Source organism: Echinops telfairi, unplaced genomic scaffold, assembly GCF_000313985.2.
Source record: "Echinops telfairi isolate 266 unplaced genomic scaffold, ASM31398v2 ScPeMD7_5927;HRSCAF=6808, whole genome shotgun sequence".
Taxonomy (NCBI): Eukaryota; Metazoa; Chordata; class Mammalia; order Afrosoricida; family Tenrecidae; genus Echinops; species Echinops telfairi.
In genome coordinates, this window is record NW_022109827.1 from 1141821 (window position 1) to 1162273 (window position 20453).

Here is a 20453-nt window from a genome sequence, read left to right on the forward strand (position 1 = left end):
ACTTTTATTTTGATATCTTACACCACCCACTGTTTCCCTTTACCCACATTACTGTTGTTCATCCTCCTGGGGAGGGGGTGGTGGCGGGATTATACGTTGGTCATTGGAGTTGGTTTCCTGTTTCTCCCCCTTATCCCTCTGCCCTCATGGTATTGCTAGTCCCATTGCTGTTCCTGAGGAGTTTATCTGTCTTGGATTCCATGTGTCAGCTCTTATCTGTGTCAGTGTACATGCTGTAGTCTAGGCAGATTTGTAAGGTAGAACTGGGGTCATGATAGTAGGGGGCGGGGGTGGGAACATTAAAGAACTAGAGGAATGTTGGGTGTTCCATTGGTGCTGTGCTGTACCCCGTCTGTCTCGTTCTTTCTTTGTGATCCTTCTGTGAGGCAATGTCCAATTATCTACATATGGGCTTTGGGTCTCCACTCTGAACCTCATCATTTGCATTTGTTTTGGGTCTTCTGAAGCCTGATACCATATCCTGTCGACACTGCGGGATCACTCAGGCTGGTGTGTTTCTTCCATGCAGGCTTTGTTGCTACCCTGCTAGATGGCCTCTTGTTTACCTTCAAGCCTTTAAGACCTCAAATGCTTTATCCTGTAATAGCCGGGCACCATCAGCTTTCTTCATTACATTTATTTATGCACCCGTTTTGATTTAGTGATTGTTGTGGGAAGGTGAGCATCCTAGCATGCTGGGTCATTAGGACAAAGTGTTCTTGCATTGAAGGCATGCTTGACTAGAGAGACCAGTGCCCGTCTGCTACCTTAATGCTTAACATTTAATTATGTGTACCTAGCCCTATATCCCTATCGTTGTATAGTAATGTATTTATACATATGCATGCCTATATTTATACCTCTATGAATGTCTTGTCTCCTGGTTCTTTCCTCTATTTCTTTTTACTTTCCTCCTGTCCCACTTTCATGTGGGACAACTCTAAGTGCTTTATCGGCTACATTGCACTTGATCAAACCACATCAGGCATTCTACGCCCTCCTAACCATCAAATTTAGATCTCTTATTGTTCTGTTTTCCCTGGGTTTATTGGCTCCCTATTCCCTTTCTCCCACCTCTTCCTTTCTATGTCCCCCCAGAGGCATCAGCCCCATTGTTTTCTCCTCGGGATTGGTTATCCTGCCTTTCCTATATGGATAGAAATGAGAAAAAAAAATAAGCAAAAAGAAAGAAAAAGGGAAAAAAGAAAACAAAACAAAACAGAAAACAGCCCAACCTTTTAAAGTGTTCCAGGTCTCTCTGCTGACCCTTCTGAATGTTTTCCAATCTGATCTGGTGAAATGTCACTAATTAGAAATTTTTAAATAAGTTTAAAGTTTTATCAATTTTACTCTTCAAAGAACCAAGTTTTGGTTTTATTGATTTTCTCTTTTTTCCCTACCCATTTTGTCATCACTCTGTTCTTTTTTTGTTTGTTTCTCCTGCTAATTTTAACTTTTGTCTTCCACATTTTTCTTTTCCTTTGTATATTGATTGGCTTCTTTTATACCAGCAAAAGAAATTTTGAAAATTAAAAAAAAATACCACTTACAATCGCCCTCAAGAGGATAAAATACCTAGAAATCAATACAACCAGGGATATAAAAGTCCTGTACAAGATAAACTATTAAATAACACATAAGAAACAGAGAACAAAATTAATGGGAAAACAGGTCATGCTCATGGGCTGGAAGGCAACACTTTGCAAATGTTAGTACTACTCAAATCAGTCTATAGATATAATGCAATAATATTCTTTATTAAAATGGAAATATTTATCACTAACTTTACATGGAAAGGAAGGGGACCTTGAATAGCCAAAGCAACATTGAAGAACAACAAAGAGGAGTTCTGATCTCAAAACATGTAGTAAATCTAATAATACAACTGCCTTGTACTGGTATAATGACAGAAACCGAATAGTGGAAGATGATTGAGAATACAGAAGTATATTCATCTATAGGCAGCTAATAATCGACAAGGGATCAAATGCTATTTAATAGGATAGAAATAGTCTCTTTACCAAATGGTGCTGGCAAAACTGGATACCTATTTGTAGAAAAATGAAATGATTACATGCTTCTCACAATATACAAAAATAATTCAAAATGGGTTAAAGACTTAAATGTTAAATCTAAAATTCTAAAGTTTCTGGAAGATAACATAGGGACAAAGTTAATGGGATATGCTTTTGTAGAGAATAGACTACCAAACACAATTACAAATGCTCTAAGAACAAAAAGCAAACTAGACAGCAGAGAAGTCATAAAAAATAATTGTCCTCATTAAGAGATTTTATCAAAGGAGACCCACAGACGGGTAAAAAAATCATATAGATGATAAGGATACAATTTTCAAAATACATAGAAAAGTTCAACAAAATGATAATCTAATACAAAACGGACAAAGGAAATGAACATGCATTTCTTCAAAGAGAACAGACTGTTAACAAAAACATATAAAGATGCTCATGATTATTAGCAATTAGATGCAAATCCAAACTTCGATGAGATACCCTCTCACCTCTTCCAAACTGACACTATTCTGAAAAACAAGAAACAACAAATACTGGTAAAATTGTGGGGAAACTGGAACCTTATACACAGCTAGTGGGATTATGGAATATTATAAACAGTGTGGAAAATGTTATGGCATTTTCTCAACTCCTTACAAATACATACCTTATGACCTAGCAGTTCATTCCTTCTTTATACCCTCAAGATCTAAGAGTGGTGACATGAATAGCCCCGTGCACGCCTAAATCCACTGCAGCAGCATTCACAAGAGCAAAAAGATGGAAACAACTTAAGTGCCCAGCAGTGGATGATTGAGTAAACAGATTGTGATACCTATATAGAGTGAAATACTCTAAAATTATCAAGAATAATGATAAGTTCTGGAAGTATAATATGAAGATTATTATGCTGAGTGAACCACACAAATCAATCCTGAACTCATTTTGAAAAAGACAAGAATACATAGATACCCAGAAAGCAGTGTTCTTTGATGGCTACTGGGGAGGGCAGAGGGAACAAAGGAACATCACTATCACTTTCTGTTGTTGTTAGATGCCATCCAGTTGGTTCTGATGCACAGTGACCCAATGCACAACAAGACAAAATGCTGCCTGGCCCTGCACCATCTTCATACTCCTTCAGAGGGTTGAGCCCATTGGTGCAGCCACTATGGCAACCCATGTCAGAACGCCGTCAGAAAATCAAAACGCTGAACTGCCCTGGACTAGTCTGCTGCAAAGACCTCCTCAGAGTGCTAAAGAGTAGAGATGTCCCTGGAGGAGTAAGATGCACTCCATCAAAACCATAATCAATGGTCTTTGATGCAGGTGAAAGGTGGACAATGAATAAAGAAGATCGAATCATTGATGCTTGTGGATTTCAGTGTTGGCAAAGAATATTAAGTATACCAAGGGCTGTCAGAAGAATGAAGAGCCTGTCTTGGGAAAAGTACCAGGATGATCCTTAGTAAGAAGGATGACAAGACTTTGTTTCACATACGTGGCCACGTTATCAAGAGGGACCAGCCCTTGGGGTAGAACATGTTTGGGGTAGTGAAAGGTCATCTAAAAAAGGAAGACCCTAAACAAGATAGGCTGATGCAGTGGTTGCAACAAGGACTCCAGCATAGCAGGGATTGTGAGGATGGCGATAACCAAGCAGCTTGTGTTGCTTTCAGTCGGAACTGACTCGACAGAGAACACCTAACACACCATTTCTATAGTTTCACTTTAGTTTTTTAAAATGATGATGGAAGTTTATTCCATTTTGAAGCACACAAACCATCTAGAAGAGACAAGACTTTAAACTTCAAATGTAAAATAAAAAGTTATCTGTTTAGAGTATAATCTGAATAGAATTGCAAGCCTAACAAAATGTTCCCAAAATATGTATGCTTTTTGATGGAAATTTTATAAGTAGTGTATATTTACAATTTGTGAAAACAATTTAGTAAAATACATACTTTCTATATTACAAAAAAAACAAAAAATATTTACAGATGATAGAAGTAGATTTTTATAAAGCTCTACTTTCTACAAAGCTTTTTAAAAATGTTTTTATACAATTCCTGAAACATTCACTGTAACTTTGTTCATATTTAAAAAACACTAATGATACAACTATTTTAAAAATTTGGGAGAAGAAAGATTTAGTAAAATGAACACTCCTTTTTTACTCTGAACTTATAGTAATTTATCTCTTAAACAGTTCATTATTTAATCGATGATTTTCTCTCTATGTATTACAGAAAATGTTGAGTTAAACACTTATAAAATAGGAGAAATGCCTTTAAATTAAAAATGTGGATAGTTTAAAGAAATGTCTGTTTTAGAAAACAATTCATTTCTGTATCAAATGCATGATGGGGCTTATTCTGAGGTTTAACAATTTTTTTTAAAGAATATGAAATTTTGCAATGTATCTCATCCAAATTAATTTTCAGCTTTAATCCTTTCTTAAAAACTCTCAAACGTATTGCTAACAAGTCTATGCTGACTCAGTGACCCTATGGAAATTGGTAGAATGGCCCCTGTGGGTTTTTGAAACTGTAACTCTTTATCGGAGTAGAAAACCCTGTCTTTTCCCCAAAGAGTATTTATTGATTTCAAACTGCTGAACTTGCAGTTAGCAGCCCAACTCATAACTGCTCTACCACCAGGACACCTGTCTTTAATCCTTTTTGCCTTTTTTATTAAACATGTTCGCTTATTTTTACAACTTAATTCTTGCTTTCAAGAGAGTGTTCTTACCCTCTTCAAGTTAAATTTGAAATATTAAAATGATTAGTAAAAAGATGTGCTTTCTGTAATGAGTAAAACAAAGCCTGCATTGAAGGAGAGCTTGGTAGTAGTATGAGATCATCCTGGTCGTGAGTAGTTGCTGTAGGGTTGGCTCTGACTCATGGTGACCTAAGGCAACAGAGCCAAGTGTTGCCCAGTACTCCATCATCTTCACAATGGGTGGTGTGAATGTGTCCATTTTTGCAGGCCCGGTATGTTTATGATTTGGATGTCTTCCAACCTGAGGAGCTAATCTACCAGCACTAGATTGAACAGTATTCTATTGTGGTCTATCTGGTTTTAATTGGCTACTTATTGGAAGTACACCACCAAGGCTTTCTTCCTAGTTTAGAAATGCCTCAGACCGTTGTCACACCTGCTGGAATTTCAAACATCTGTGACACAGCTTTCAGAATCGTAGCAACATACAAGCCAGCACAGGATGTCAACCTGATAGACAAGGGATATGCATTAAGTGCTACTTAAAGAAAGAAAAAAATATCTGTTTGAGTTTTAAATAGTTATAACATAGAATAACCAAACGAAAACACCAGAAGATTTGTTCTCAGGCACTGTAGGGTAAGCTTTGAATGGCCGACCACAAGGTCCATGGTTCAAACCCACCAGCTGTTACTCCAAGAAGAAGAGAATATTTGCTCTTGTAAAGATATACAGCCTCAGACCCTGTACAAGGTCACTATAAGTCTGAATTGACTAAACTGACCATGGTTTGGTTTTGAGCTTTTAGTGAATTTTGTACCTGTTTGGATCAGAAAAATACTTAACATTGTAGTTACTTTATATCAAACTACCATAAAGATGTATTTAGTTCAACGTATTCTTCAAGCATATGGCATATTATTGTAGCCAAGACTAATTCTGTACTTTCCCCCCTCAAAGAATTAAATTTCAAATGAATATTTTTTTAAAAACAACCCTAGGGTCTGTGCTCAAAGACAGTTATTAAAGCCAAATTATGTCTAATATGCTAAATCTGTTTCAGATTATGAGTGAATGCATCCAAAGAAATTGCTGGATTCGGCCTCCAGTGTGGGCTTCCCAGCACTCTCCTCTGGGCATTTATGTCAGATGTCTGATGAGCGATAGAGAATTAGTGCTCACTGGCCAGCCATTGATTCTTCAGCATTCTCTGTGACTCAAATGATCTCAATTGTTTTGTCTCCCTTCCATATTCAAATGTACAATAAGCCAAGACATAATTGATCTGGGCAAAATTTCGAGAAAAAAAAACAAACAACTCTATATGGCTAGTGGCCACAGAAATCTTATAAGATTTCACTGAAGTCTTATCAGTTTAATATCTGATACGTCCTCTATCCGAGGACAATATGTTAAATGGATTTTTGGAGCAGGGAGATGGAATAGGAGCTTGCTTCGTCCACTCCACGCATCGACCTGGTATTGCAGTACTTCCGGGAACAGTGCACCCCCTTGGGGGACTCTTCAAAAAAAAAGAAAAGAAAAAAAAAGATTTCACTGAAGGAAAACCACTGGACATTTTCTCATCCTGATTAGGAGTTGAATGCCATCTTAAATTTCCAAGTGCAATTGATGTGTTATTCCTTAAATCTGAACCGGAACATGGCAAGAGCTATGTCCATCCAAAAGGTCCAGTTTCACATTTGTAGTACTGTGTTATGTCTCTTTAAATCATTTATTTCATGAAAACTGGATATCATCATATTATGAAAAAACAACTCTTCCATACCTTGTATCTAAATTTAGATTGGTCACCATGGAAAGCTGATCTTATATTCATACGGAGGTACAAAGAGAATGATTTAAAACTTCAAACTATAATTATTTTTAGTATACATTCTCTTCCTACTGATTGCAGATGATTATAATATTAATAACTTTTTCCCATTACTGGCTCGTTCCAAAGATAGGCCATGTCTGCATTTTCAAGACGAGTTTCCTAAAACTGCTTTTCTTCAAAGGTCAGTGATGCAACAAGATAAAATGTAGCTTGTTTGCTGAAAATGCAGTTAAAAAAGGACAAATATATTTGTAGTAAACCTGACTATAAGCTAAATCTAGTGATCAGTCTGTTGAGATATTTGCCAAATTATTATTATTTTAAAAAATTATTTCATTGGGGGCTCATACAATTCTTATCACAATCCATACATACATCCATTGAGTCCAACACATTTGTACATTTGTTGCCACCATCATTCTCAAAACATTTGCTTTCTACTTGAGCCCTTGGTATCAGCTCCTAATTATTCCCCCTCCCTCCCTCACAAACCCTTGATAATGTATAAATTATTTTTTTTTCATGTCTTACACTGTCCAATGTCTCCCTTCACCCACTTTTCTGTTGTGCATCCCCCAAGGAGGGAGTTATATGTAGATCATTATGATCCGTTCCCCCTTTCGACCCTACTTTCTCTTTCCCCTCCTGGTATCGCTACTCTCATTATTGGTCCTAAGGGGTCTATGTCTTAGATTCTCTGTATTTCCAGCTCTAATCTGTACCAGTGTACATCCTCTGGTCTAGCTGGATTTGTAAGATAGAATTGGGATCATGATTGTGTGGGCGGCGGCGGGGGAGAAGCATTAAAGAACTAGAGGAAAGTTGTGTTTCATCATTGCTACACTGCGCCCTGACTGGCTCATCTCTTCCCCGCGACCCTTCTGTAATGGGCAGTTCTACCTTGTCCTATACGGTTTCTATGAGTCAGCATCAACTCTATAGCAGTGAGATTGATTTTTTGTTTTTGTTTTTTTCCATAAGGTTTAAGGAGGATGGTGATACAGTAGATTAAGCATTGGGCAGCTAACTGCAAGGCCAGTGGTTCAAGTCCACCAGCTGCATTTTAGGAGAAAGGTAAGTCAGTATGTTCCTATATTTAGTGTCCTGGAAACCTGAAGGAGCAGTTCTACTCTGTACAATAGGGTCTCTATGAGAGTTTAGTTTTTCATTTTTATTTTTTCTCAATGTTTTCCAGGCTGGCTTTTCTATACTCTGGATTTATTTCAATTGATACAACTACCTCAATGTGCCTTTATTGATCACCCTATTTAAAGAAATCCACCTTTCCCTTGTTATTTTGTCATTGCTGTTTTATTTTATTGTTAATAGAAGTTTGTTAGCCAAACTTACCTGCTTAGTTTTCCTGATCCCTCTTACATGTAATCTCTACAAGAGCAGCTCCTCACTACATACTAACCCTCAATATGCAGGGGTTACTTGATTAAAATGTATTAAATTTTGAACATTTCCATTTTGTTTTCAAAAAGGAAATTTCATTTTGAGTATTCAAAAGAATTCTATGGGTAGAATCTCATATGCCCTTGTCAGGTACTATTCATAGTAAGGTGACTTAATTCGAGGAACATAGAAAAGTGAGTTCTGGTTTCTGAAATGTGAACTCATGTTTTCAAGGCACAACCTTTGTCCCTGCTGTCTGAAGTACACAAACATAATGTAGAACAAATGCTTGTCAAGCATGTCTGGAGTCTTCCTGTGGAGAAGATGCATGACCACATTGTCACCGCTTCAAAAATCCTTGTAAGTTCTTACATTCAGCATCGCTAGTCATTCCATTACGTACCATAAGCAGGTCTGAACAGGTCTTTAAAGCTTAGTTTCGGTTCTATTAAGATAATTGAAAGCATCACAAAGCTGCCATGTAGAACTGTTTCTATTTATTGCAAGTCCTACGTTATTTTTGTGTCTTCATTGGTGAAGAACAGTCCACAGATTACAAGGCTGCATTAAAATACCGCATGGTAACGAACATCACATTCTTAGAAATAATTGGAAATTAGGGTGCATACATCAAATTAAGTTGCAGTTAAACCTGAAAATAGAATACTGTCTCAAATAATTTTCCATTGTTTTCCTGGAAGATGATGCTTATGTATCTCAGGATAACCTAAAAATTTTAGTAAAAAAACAGCAAAATGTCTCAGTAGGTTTATGAATGTGTGTATGTAAAATACAAATGGAGTATTGCAGTATATTCCTTATTTTGAAATAAAAAATGTTGCAATATTATTAATATTAAGCTATCTAAGACCCTGGGGAATTCAACAAACTAATAGAATTGTAAAAGAAATCTTTACATTATCAAAAATAATTATAGATGTTCTTTAGTACTACATGGGAGCTTAACATGTCACCATTTCTTACAAGGCCGTGGCTAGTGCTAACAGTGCAGCACTCAGTCAAAAAGCCGGTAGTCCAACCCCTTCCTATAGGCTCTTGAAGGAAAAACTTGGTGATCTGCTAGGTGACAACCAGGCTGGTGAAAGCCCAGGGAGGGTTTCTAAGAGCCAAAGTTGCCTAGGGGGTGAAATGTTGGTCACCAGGGTGGTCAAGCCCAGATTACAACACAGAGTTTTAGATTTCTGAGAGATAGTACACACAGAGAATCATGAATGAAGTTGACATCAGTCTTTTCATCAGCAAATTTGGACACAAGAAAGTATAGCAAGTCTTATTTTCAAAATGGAACCTTACGCTAGATTTTTACATCTCTGTAAACTACATTTATGTGTCAGAGTGAAATATGAGTAATAAAATACAAAAAAGTTTATCAACCCCCAAAATTTCTTTGAAAAGAGTATTATAGGAAATATTTCATCAAGAGAGAAATAAGTCTTAGGGAAAGGAACTAAGTTTTGTTTTGTTTTTAGGAATAATCAATGAATTAGTGGAGTTTTAAGAAAAAGGATCTTTTGGGAATGATGAGGGCAACAAATGTATAGGTGTGCTTTACGCAATTGATCTATGTATTGTGATGAATTGTATGAGCCCCAATAAATTGATTTAAAAAAAAAAGGATCAACTGGAACAATGAGGTATATCCCAAAATTTAGAAATAAGATACCAACCTTAGATGACACCAATAAGGATAGCAATGGACCGTGAGAGAACAAAAAGAGATGAGCCGATGCTGAGGTACTAATATTATTTGACAAATGATATACTGATGGATAAATAGAATGAAATTATAGAGGGAAATTAATCTAACCTTATGGGCTTTAGAAAGGGATAATAAAGATAAAAAATAATACATCATGTCTCTTTTAAACTTTATTATCCCTTCCTAAAGCCCATAAGGCTAGATTAATTTCCCTCTATAATTTTAAGCTGCAAAATAAAAGAAAAAGAAATGTAAGAATAAGATATCAGAAAATCTTCAAAATATTAAAACATTTTAGTGAATTAAATCCACTTATTACAGGATAGAGATTTTCATATTAGATTAATAATATAACTTCAGAAATAATAATCATCTTTCCTGAAATAGGCCTTTTTCCCTCCAGAGAGATACATGGGTGACTTTTGTATCCCCATTGGATTTTGTAGCCCAGGGCTGCCTCTTTATGGGCCAACAAAAACCTACAGCCAGATCTGCAGAAGACCATTACGTAGGTTTCTGAATTTCATGGTTGAGATCAGTGTTAGACAGGGTTCTATAGAGAAACAAAACCATGACACTTATGATTTTATAGCTTTATCTAGATAGATAAATATAACACAATGAAATAAACAGCTAACTGGTCCACAGAACAGTACAGAGGGCTCAGTTCAACTATCTAACTTCCATGAGATACTTAATATACTGGAAGTCCTTCAATTCACGAGGGCTGTTGGATGCAAGTCAAGGAAGCAGACAGCTGACTCTTCTGTAGAACAATATAGGCAGTCCAACCACAGGCATCAAACAGCAGGGCAGGTCACCAATAGTCAGCCAGATGACAGGGTCTGACAGTCCCCAGCTCAAGTGATGTACACACCAGTAATGTGGTGAAGCAGGTCCTGAAGGAACCTCCAACTATAGTGACAGGGTCCATGGGTTAGGTGTCCCAAGGTAGTGTAGCTCCCAAGTGGAGACAGAGAACTAACTAAGGCAGCCACACACTGGTCTGATGGTCAGAGTGCAAGAGTCGGACAGGCGAGACTCTCCAATCCATTTATCTCTTTACCTTACAATTAAACTGCAACCTTATTAATCCCACATGTGTCTATTGGCCAGGTTGGCACAAAGTCTGTGGTGCAGTGAATTACTTGACATGGTTTTTATATCACAGACTTTGTAATTTTTCCTGTTAACCCCCATAGTCACATCTGACTTGTTGGCAGACATATACATTTTTCACCAAAGATGACCCAGGGGTGTCTATTTAAAATGCCCATATGCCCAGAATGGACTGTATGGCAGTGCGTTTTGAGTAGGATGACTGATAAGCTTGGCAGAACTGCCGCAGAATGTGGTTTTCCAGGTGGTGGGATTTGATGTCACAGCGTACAACCCAAAACAAATTTCCAAGGTCATGGATGAGAAATTATGCCCATGACTCCTGCTCACACTCAACCGGATCAGTTCTGTGAGTTAGTCATTTGGGTGTGTTAGTTGGCCAGTCTAACGGGAAGAGTCTCACAGTTTCCCACGACTCTTGAAATAACCCAGGAGCCCTGGTGGTGTAGTAGGTTACACACTGGGTTGCTAAGTACAAGGTCTGTAGTTTGCAATTACCAGCTGCACTAAAGGAGAAAGATGAGGCTTTGAGACTTTCTACTCCTGTAAAGAATGACAGTGTAATATCGAATGAGGGGAGCCTGAGTGGAGACCCAAAGCCCATCTGTAAACAATTGGACATCCCCTCCCAGAAGAGTCACAAGGAAGGGATGAGCCAGCCAGGTCGCAGTATACCACCAATGAACCAGAACATTCCTCTAGTTCTTTAATGCTTCCTTCCCCTCACTATCATGACGCCAGTTTTACCTTACAAATCCAGCTAGACTGGAGCATGTACACTGGTACAGATAAAAGCTCTTGACACATGGAATCCAGGACAAATAAACCCTTCAGGAACGATAGATAATAGGAGTAGCGATACCATGAGAGTATGGGGAGGTGGGGGGAACACAGGGAGAAAGGGGTAACCGAGCCCAATGATTGAAGTATACCCCCCCAGGGGGATGAACAATAGAAACGTGGGTGAAAGGAGACAGTGGACGGTGTAAGATTTGAAAGTAATAATAATTGACAATTTATCAAGGGATCATGAGGGTGGGAGGGTCGGGGAGTGAGGGAAAAAAAGAGGAGCTCCTACCAAGGGTTAAGGTAGAAACTGTTTTGGAAATGATGGCAACGTATGTACAAATGTGCTTGATACAGTTGATGAATGGATTGTTATAAGAGCTGTAAGAGCCTGAAATAAAATGATTTATTGAAAAGAATTACAGTCAATAAAAATATAAAGAGAATGATAGTCTTGGAACCCCACAGGGGCAGTTGTACTCAGACCAGTAGGGTCATTATGAGTTGATATTAATAAGGTTGTTGTTGTTTTTCCCTGTGGATACTAATAATAATTTCATTGCTAGCATGGATAAATCAAGACTGTTTTCCTGTCAATCTATGTGCTTGACAAATGGAATTGGCTTCTCGAAATTAAGGAGGAGCTGAGGAAAAAAAAGAAGCCAGGAACTCCCCAGACAAGCATTGCTCAGCAGAGTAGACCTCTGCTCTGATTCCAAAAGCAGGCAGATTAAGACTTAAACAGCTTTCCTGTTGATGTCTTCAAGGATCCATTAGAACTGTGACATCAGAACCTGAACTTGCATCTAGAACCATGTGGGAGAAACATGACTGCATATTTCGAGGATGTATATGATATATCATGGCATTATTTGGATTAAGAAGTTGCAAGCAATTTTGATTTTCACCCCTTGGGAAATGCATCATCAGAATGTTGTTGTGAACATTCAATAAAATATAACATAGTGATAAGAAGTAGTTAATCATTAATATTGTAATAAGGATAGCTCTTGGAATGAGAGAATGAGTTCTATAGGACAATAATTTATATAAATTTAAACACAAAAATATTATTTTTCAGAGTGTAATTCAGGTACGTTGCGACATTCATTAGATATGTTTGAGTGGACATTTTTTATAGAGAGGGCACTGTAAATGGGAATGGATAAAGCTCAGGGAAACGAATGAAATAAAATAAGAGCATTGCACAGGTCCATTAAAAACAATGTGATGTGATATCTGTGTACATATGGGCTGTATAAGCCATGGGTAATGCATGCATGTCCTAATTTTAAGTCTGAATATCTACAGCAAAAGGATGTACATGTTTTAGGGAAGATTTGAATACCTAATGTAGAAGACAGATGGATATTTGATGAATGTAAATTCTTGATTTTAATATATTTCTTCACCTAAAGTGTTAGAAATAAGTCATAAATTTGCCTCAGTGTAGGGAATGTGTGAAAATCTGTAAATGTGAGATTTAATATGCAGGGAGAATTGTTCTGTAAACTTGGAAAATGCAGATAGTTTGTCAAAAGTGTGTCTCTTTGATGGGTTGAGTTTCACGTACTCTATTAGGCAGTAATTGAAAAGCATCCATTTGATTCTTCTGGTAACATAATCCCATTAAACATGCTCACTGACTTAGCCTTTTATTAATCAATAAAAATTCCCCTATCATGAATTCTTGTGTAAACAATATACTATCAATTTTAGCTTTAAAATGCTGTTCTATCATGCTCAATGTATTATATTTTTCAATTGCTTTTGTGTGCTTGGTAATAATCTTAGGCTTTTTAATAATATCCTCCTGGTAACATGCCATTTTGCCAATATTGTACTTAATAAATCTTACTATATAATCAAATGCAGGTTGAATTCTATGGACTATAATATTCAAAAGGCTTTTCAATCTAGTTCTTAAATGCTTCCTCCTCACCCTCCCACTATCATGATCCCAATTTTACCTAACAAATCTGGCTGGACCAGAGGATATGCACTGGTACAGATAGGAACTGGAAACACAGGGAATCCAGGACAGATGAGCCCCTCAGGACCAGTGGTGAGAGTGGCGATACCGGGAGGGTGGAGGAAAGGTAGGGTAGAAAGGGGGAACCGATTACAAGGAACTGTGTGTGACCTCCTCCCTGGGGGACAGACAACCGAAAAGTGGGTGAAGGGAGACGTCGGATAGGGCAAGATACAAAATAATAATAATTTATAAATTATCAAGGGTTCATGAGGGAGGTGGGAGCAGGAAGGGAGGGGAAAAATGAGGCACTGATACCAACGGCTCAGGTAGAAAGCGAATGTTTTGAGAATGATGAGGGCAACAAATGTACAACTGTGCTTGACACAATGGATGGATGTATGGATTGTGATAAGTGTTGTACGAGCTCCCAATAAAATGAAAAAAAAAAGGCTTTTCAATAGCTCATGTCATATAGAAGTTTTCGTGGCTATTTCTTTTGGTTTAAGATGAAATGGTATGGAATTGTCACCTTTTATTATGGTACCATTCACACTTATTTTAGGAATAAAATGACCCCTTTTACAAATATTTTATATATTCCTTGTGACATAATTAGATAACTATACTAAAATGTTTTCAATCTCATAAAAATTATGTATAATGTTGTTTAAAATGTGTGTTTCATGTTCATTTTCCGATGCGTTGTTTATTCCACCTATCTAGTTATTTTGCAAGTTAAGAAGAGTGAGTCAGTACACAAATATCCTGAGCACATCAGGGTACTTCTCGATCTTTTTCATGCCCTGTTAGCATGAAATAGAATACTATTTGTATCACACCCTGAGAAAACCTGTGTGTAGCTAGAGGCAACTGCTGTACTTTTCTGGCCCTATCCCATGACCCTAAGTGCTGAAGGGGGAGCCACGCTAGACACTTCCCACCCCAACCCCCACCCAGCACCTTGGTTGCAAAGCTCTGAAGTAATGTTCTGCTTTTTTTTTTTTTCAAAAGAAAGAGTTTCTTTTCCAGCTTCTAGAAGTGAGACTGTTTCTACGACATACCGAGCCTTTCTCCTTTTCTGAAGGAAGCAGAAGGCATTAAAGGTGGCCACTTAGCGTGACCCTTCCATGGGTGGAGACTGCAGAGATCTCTGGAGAATGTCTCACAACTCACTACGCTGCTGTTATTATATCTCTGGGGTGGACATGATTGATAGTTGGAATTGTGAGTTCACGTCTTCCTGGATTTATTCTTACTTAAGGGTGCTAAGGGTTTGGGCAGGCATAGACTAGCGACAGGCCAGCGGGAGAGGATGCTTACCTAAATGCTTACTTTCCCTGGGAAAGACTGGAGTTCAGTTCCTGCAATCAAGACCATGGGCTAAGAGCCCAGGCAGGCACTGATGGCCTATCTGCATTTTCTGCAGGGGGCAATCTCTTTACTAAATACATTTGAGAAAAGAACAAAAGTAGATAGATCTCTTGACTGCGGGACTTCTCAGTTTTTAGTAGGTTGGTATTCTTCATGTGTTTCTGAGAGGAAAGTATCGTGTACCATTTTTCTCAAACATGCTTTGGTCAGGTACACTTCTAAATTAAAGCATTTCTTTATTTTTCCTCAAAACACTACATTTGCCAGAGCAAGAGTGTTTTCCCTGAAATAAGATTGGGCCTACCATAGCACCTCGCTGCTGTTCGGAGGGTGGAAGCATGTTTGATCTCTCAAACAAAAACTCCTGGCCATCGAGTCAAGTCTGGCTCAGACTGACCATTGAGGCCCGGGTCGAACTGCCCTGTGCGTTTCCAAGACTGCGCATCTTTATGGTCGTGGAAGCCTGCACTTTCTCCTGTGCAGCACCGGGGGTGGGGGTAGTGGGGGGTGGTGGTGAGGGGGGTGTTCCCGCGCTAACCTGGTGGTGATCAGCCCAGAGCAGGCCCACTCTGCCGTCAGGCCCCCTGTGTCTCAGGACCCACCCTTGGGCTGACATGGCCTTGGATTCTCCTTCCCGCTGGTGTAGCCAGGGGAAGTCAGGCGTGGCACGTGCCATTTCCACCAAGGTTAAATGGAAACTCCCTCGGCTCAGTTTTCTGTAATTCTGAAACTGCCCTATAAAATGCTATTGTTGTGAGAGCTGGAACAGAAGCAAACAGCACCGTCCTGAACCACCTTCACAATGGTTCTCATGTTGGACCCATTGCTGCCGCGCATGCACCAACCCATCTCTTTGAAGGTCTTCCTCTTTGGGGGCTGACACTGTACTCTATAAAGTATGATGTCATTTTCCAGGGGCAGGGCCTTCCTGAGTAAGGAGCCCTGGTGGCCTTGCGTTTATACATTGGAATGCAAACTGCAAGATTCACTGTTCAAAACCAGCAGCCCTCCGTGAGAGAAAGTTGGGACTTTTGACTCCTGTGAAGAGTTACAGTCTGGAAAACTCACAAGGGCAGTTCTACCCTCTCCAGGGAGGGTCACTAGGAGTTGTTGTTGCTTTGGTTTGGTCCCTCCTGATAAACGGTTTATGAGACCTTGATATTCTAGCTTCTAAAGACCATTATAAGGAACCTTGGTAGTATACTGGATTGTGAGCTGTACTGCAAGCTGAAAGGTCAACAGTTCAAGTCCACCAGCCTCTCCATAGGAGACAGATGAGCCTTTCTGCTCCTATAAAGATTTACAGCCTCAGAAACCCTAACGGACAGCTCTACTCTGCCCTATAATGGTGTTTCTATAAGTAAAAGCTGACTCATTGACAATGAATTTGATATTTTGGCTTTGAAGTACCATTTTGGCTTTACATCTTCTGATACTTGATCATTCTTCTGGCAGTCCGTGGTATATTTAATATTCTTGACCAACACCATAATTCAAAGGCATAGATTCTTCTTCAGTGTTCATTGTCCAGTTGTCACCTGTTTAGAAGGCAGTTGAAAAGACCATGGCTTGGGTCAGATGCACCTCAGTACTCAAAGTGCCATCTTTGCTTCTGAACACATTGATGGGGTCTGTGGCAGCAGATTCGCCCAATGTCATTTGAATTCTTGTCTGCTGCCTTCTTGAGTGGTGATGGTGGATCCAATGAAAGTGAAATCTATGACTACTTCAATAGCTTCTCTGTTTGTCATGATATGGCTTATTGATACAGTTGGGAGGATTTTCATTTTCTGCTGAGGTATATGCCGTACTGAAGGTGACCACTTTTGATCCTCATCAGCAAGTGCTTCAATTCCTCCTCACTCTCAGCAAGCAAGGTTGTAAGACTTGAATATTGCAGATTGTTAATAAGCCTTCCTTCCATCCTGATAGCACTTCTCTTATCACTGCTTAGATTGAACAAGTATGATGAGAGGATACCACCCTGATTTTAAACTGTGTTCTGTTCACGCAACTGCCTCATGATCCGTGTATAAGTTCCTCATGAACACAATGAAGTGTTCTGAAATTCCAATTCTTTTCAAGGTTATCCACAGTTTATTTTGGTCCACACAGTCAAATACCATTGCACAGTCAATAAAACACAAGTAAACATCTTTCTGGCATTCTCAATTTTGAGCCAAGATCCATTTGGCATCAGCAATGCTATCCCCTATTCCACGTCCTCTTATGAATCTGGCCTGAACCACTGGCTGTTCCCTGGCAGTGTACGCTATAACCACTGTTGGATGATCTTAAGCAAGATTTTACTTTCATGTGACATCAATGCTATCATTTTGTAGCTTGAGCGTTCAGTTGGGTCACCTTTCTTTGGAATGGGCAAACATATGGATCTCTTCCAGTCAGTTGGCCAAATGGCTGTCTTCCAAGTGAGTGGTTCCAGTACTTCTTCAAGGACAATGTGTCCACATTGAACTACACTGGTTGGGGCCTCACTGCCATCAAGTCAATTCCAAGGTCTTATGATCACTTTTTAAAAACACTGATACCTTAATCCATAGTTTCTTTAAATTATGCCTTTTATATAGAGTTGATAAATAGTCTTACTCCCCTCTTCCACGTGTATCTTCTCTCTTCTTATAATTTGTCTATTTTTGGAAGGCAAGGACTATCTCTCACCACTATTAAAGCTGAGTATCTGGCAACATTGTATAGAGGAAATAATGAAGTTAATGTACAATAGATTTCCATCCACTTTTTGAGTCTTCTCATTAGCTTTTGTCCTTTGGTCAGTTTTCATTTATTTTCAGCAATATTGCTTGCATAAATTCCTCCACACACATCTCACCTTCTTTCTCCTACATTATGTTTATAAGTGCTTATACTTTCTTCATTTAAAAAACATTTTAACATTTTATTGAGATATAATTCAGGTAACATACAACTCAATGTTTAAGTACATTAAAGAGAGTTGTGTATTCATCACCCCAATCAATTTTAGAACATTTTCTGCATTCTTGTATCCATTAATATGTTTATTCTTGTACCCATTATTATTATTACCCCATTTCCCTTCAACCTTTCTTGAAGTTGCTGTCTCTACAGATTTGTCTATTGCGAGTTTCATATAAATAAAATCATTCAAGTAAAAACAAACAAACAAAACCAACAACTACACACTACAACAGAATAAACCACAGAAGAACTTCAATCCAAAAGCTAGCAGAATGCAGTAAAGACCAGACCGAATTGAAAACGGATTAAGAGGAAAAACAAATGATACGATGTTAATTGTTATCTAACCATAGCTGCAGTATTCCACATTCCAGTGCACTCTGTTTGGGGGCAAGACTATTCCGTTTCTTTTTTTTTTTTATTTTAACACTTTATTCTTTATTTTTTCGACTATTGCTATTCTTGGTCAATGGACCAAGGGGATTTAATAGACAAAGTCCATGCGGGGGCGCTGTAAATGGATTGTGGGCTTTCACTGTTGAGACTGTCAGTCTTTACAGTAGCAAGCAAACAGCCTCATCTTACCAAAGATCTTGCGGTTAGTGGCCTGGCACGGAAGTGCCAGTGCCACCAAGGCTCCTGCTGGTTTTCAAAACAATGTCCCCAGCCTATAAGATGTCTTTTTGGTATTTTGGTGAACGAAAGCTCTCATTTATTGGATTTCCCCTTTGCTACTCTCATTCTTTCGTTGTCCTTTCTGACATTCTATCACTAAACAGTGGGCCCCACATTCTCGAATCTTTATTTTCTCCTAAGATTTTGTTTTGTTTTGTTTTCACATTTAGATCCTTGAGATGTTTGAGTGTGTGTGTGTGTGTGTGTGTGTGTGTGTGTGTGTACGCATAGGGTGAGGCTTGGACCCAGAAAACAATATTTTGCTACCAACACTATCAATTCAGTGGATTAAAATTTGGAAAATCTTGAGGGAAATGGTACAACAGTAAAAACCCTAAAGCAATCCTTAGTAACTCTGGTGAGATAATGAGTCTCCAATTCCACCTCTTTCTAATGTCTATCTGCATTTTACGGAAAGAAGCTAAACATTTTATTGGGGTGGCTGAAGTTCTACTGCTTGTATCCCCTGAGACAAGGCCACTATTGTTCCAGTTAGTTCAAAGAGGCAAAGTCTCTAAGCATGTCTCCTTTTTTATTTCAGTTCTAGAAATGTTTCTCTCTGGTTCTATTAGACTTGAGCATAAATGCGATTGTTGACATTTTACCAGCCGAGCCCTCAGGGGTGATACATTGTGTTGAGGCAGCACTTTCTTAGATACAAGAGGGACTTTGAATCCCACCTCTCTTACACGCATCACCAATGGGGACATTTGGTTCTCTGTGTACATGTGGGACAAAATGAAGGGCAGTGCTTTCCTACTTTTATCTTTTGCTGTAGCTAATTTTTTAATATTGTATTTCCTTTGTATTCAATTTAGAAAGATAATAGGAGAAATAATTTTAAGGGAAACTGTGCTTCTATTGCAATGTTTTGAACAAAGCAATCTATTCAGTCAGACATTTTTTTTAAAAGCCATCCACATGAATTAAAAAAAAAAAAGAACCACAATGTTTTCTGTATCTTAGGTCTCAGAGACTTTAAAATGTAAGGAAACGTATGACAATGAGTCTATGATTCCTGAAATATGGAAAGATTCATTAAGATCAAAGTGCTGGCACAATTCCTGCTACCCAGAGGAAATATAGACCCTAGACTAGATGGTCCAGATGATCTGTGTGTGAGAATACATTCTGCCTTCTGAAACAGAATTCTGGAACAGAATGCTTCTATTTCGAATTTCTCACAACTTTAAAATGAAGACCCTTTCCTAATCATCTTCTTCCTAAGATACACTCAACCTCTTGTTGCTCCCTGTGTGGACTTCACTCGTGGTTCAAAGTTATTTCGTTACTACTTGTGATAGGTAGGATTATTGTGCCAACTTGGCCAATGAACACATGTGGGATGAATTGAAGGGTGGAGAGATAAATGGCTCGCCGAGCCTGTCTTTCTTGTCTCGTGCTCTTTGATGATCAGACCAGTGCACGGCTGTCTTAGCTTGTTCTGTACCTCAAATTTGCAAGCCATACTACTTGTGGGACACCTAACCCATGGTCTGTGTCACTGTAGGTTCCTTCAAGACCAGCTTCGCCACACTGCTGGAGTATGCATCGCTTGAGCTGGGGACTGTCAGACCCTGTTATCTGGCTGACTGTTGGCAACCTGCCTTGCTGTTTGCTGCCTATGGCCAGATAGGCTGAACTGTTCTACAGAGGACTACCTGGCAGCCCTCAAGACTTGAAGGACTGCCAGTGTATTAGCTGTCTCATGGGAGTGAGTTGCATTGAGCCATTTGTACTGCTGTATAGATTAATTAGCTATTTATTTATTATGTTATCTATCTAAATATATATATAATCATAAGTGTCTTGGTTTTCTTTCTCTAGAGAACCCTGTCTAACATACTACTTGAATATAGCTAATGGGAGATGAGAGGGAGA

General features: G+C 38.6%; 1 long non-coding RNA gene and 1 pseudogene across 2 annotated transcripts in view; both read left to right on the forward strand.

The window, feature by feature from the left end:
- Window positions 1–20124, forward strand: part of LOC123522358 — a 23719-nt gene extending 3595 nt beyond the window's left edge. Inside the window, exons 2-4 of one of the 2 annotated variants that reach the window (XR_006680623.1) lie at window positions 7555–7647; window positions 8206–8331; window positions 20083–20124. This is a non-coding gene — a long non-coding RNA (uncharacterized LOC123522358). Of the gene's footprint in view, window positions 1–7554; window positions 7648–8205; window positions 8332–12162; window positions 13540–20082 lie in introns of those variants that run through there. The other variant, XR_006680624.1, reaches the window with a different exon arrangement.
- LOC115871566 lies at window positions 6071–6246 on the forward strand (annotated as a pseudogene).
- Window positions 20125–20453: the final 329 nt, after the last annotated feature.